Raw genomic sequence first — 1731 nt, forward strand, 5'->3', positions numbered from 1 at the left:
GTGCACTTGCAGTTTGTATCCCATTCTCGACTCATACAGTCGAGCGATCAAGTTTTTGGCGCCGTTGCCGGGGACTTTTATTTAATCAATATCGTAACTCTTCCGTTACGCTGTAGAGACTAAGGTTTCTTTTTCTTCTATTCTTTCTTTCGTTGATTTGTATGCCACGCACTCGCTCACAAGGCGAACCGCTCTATTTACGAATCAACGATATCGAACTATATCTCCGAGTCTTACGACGAATTCGGGAATATCGTGCTGAAAACAATCTCCCTCCTATAGAATTTCCTGATCTCAAAGATCTTCTTCTTTCACCCGAGATGGCAGAACCAGCTCGTGCTCTTAGAGATTACGCCGCTCCATCGCAAGATGAGCCGCATTCAAGTATTGCTCCGCCCGCAATCGAAGCAAACAACTTCGAACTTAAACCTTCGCTGTTGCAGGCTGTGCAACAGAACCAATTCTCTGGAAATCCTACCGAGGATCCAAACCTTCATTTATCCGTATTTGTCCAATACGCTGATACTGTTAAAGCTAATGGTGTCACTTCAGAGGCAATTCGACTTCGTCTTTTTCCTTTCTCATTAAGAGATAGCGCTAGAAGATGGCTTCAATCTCTCCCTTCCAACTCAGTCACCACATGGAACGAGTTGAAGAAAGTTTTTCTTGCCCGATACTTTCCGCCAAGCAAAACAGCTATGTTAAGAGCCCAGATAAACGGATTTAAACAGAAAGACAACGAGTCTCTTTTCGAAGCATGGGAAAGATACAAAGACATGATGAGACTTTGCCCACACCATGGTTTGGAAGACTGGTTAGTAATTCACACATTTTATAATGGTCTCTTATACAACACAAGGTTAACAATAGACGCCGCTGCAGGTGGTGCATTAATGAACAAACCTTATGCTGATGCTTACCAGCTTATCGAGAGCATGGCCCAAAACCACTATCAGTGGGGAACCGAACGAACAACGGTGGAAAAACCTCAACCGAAAACTGGCATGTACGAGATAAGTAACCTTGATCACGTTAATGCAAAAGTGGATGCTTTGGTCCAGAAAATTGAAAGTTTAAACGTATCACCTCCAGCCGCCGTGGTTGCTATAACTCAGAATTGCGAGGTCTGTGGAATCCAAGGTCACACTCCTACGGACTGTCAACTTTTGACTGGAATCCAAGCAGAGCAAGTGAACTATGCTCAAGGAAGCCCCTATTCGAATACCTATAACCCAAATTGGAAGAACCATCCAAACTTTTCATATAAGAGTAATAATGCTTTGTACGCACCTGGACAGTCTCCAAATCAAGCCCCATCTATACCTCCGGGATATCAGAAACCGAACCCATCCATGCCTAACAATAATACCCCTAGAAAATCCAACTTGGAAATCATGATGGAAAACTTTATAGCTTCCCAACAACAAACCAATAAAGATTTCTTAAACCAGAACATACACACTGGCGAACAACTTAAACAACTAGCAAGCAAAGTAGATGCCTTGGCTACCCATAACAAAATGCTGGAAACACAAATATCTCAAGTAGCTCAACAACAAGCACCTACTGCTGCCCCAACTGGTACATTCCCTGGACAGCCCCAACCTAATCCGAGAAGCCAAGCTCATGCAATTATATTAAGAAGTGGAACGGAAGTGGAAGGACCGTCTGATCCAAGGATAGAAAACCAAAACCCTAAGAAATCAACTGAGGAAAGTGAACCTAAGGAAA

At 43.2% G+C, this 1731-nt stretch overlaps 1 pseudogene; it reads right to left on the bottom strand.

Moving 5' to 3' along the window:
* Positions 1-705: 705 nt before the first annotated feature.
* LOC127133814 (uncharacterized) lies at positions 706-805 on the bottom strand (annotated as a pseudogene).
* Between the last annotated feature and the right edge of the window lie 926 nt (positions 806-1731).

The sequence above is a fragment of the Lathyrus oleraceus genome, chromosome 3, assembly GCF_024323335.1.
Source record: "Lathyrus oleraceus cultivar Zhongwan6 chromosome 3, CAAS_Psat_ZW6_1.0, whole genome shotgun sequence".
Classification (NCBI taxonomy): Eukaryota; Viridiplantae; Streptophyta; class Magnoliopsida; order Fabales; family Fabaceae; genus Lathyrus; species Lathyrus oleraceus.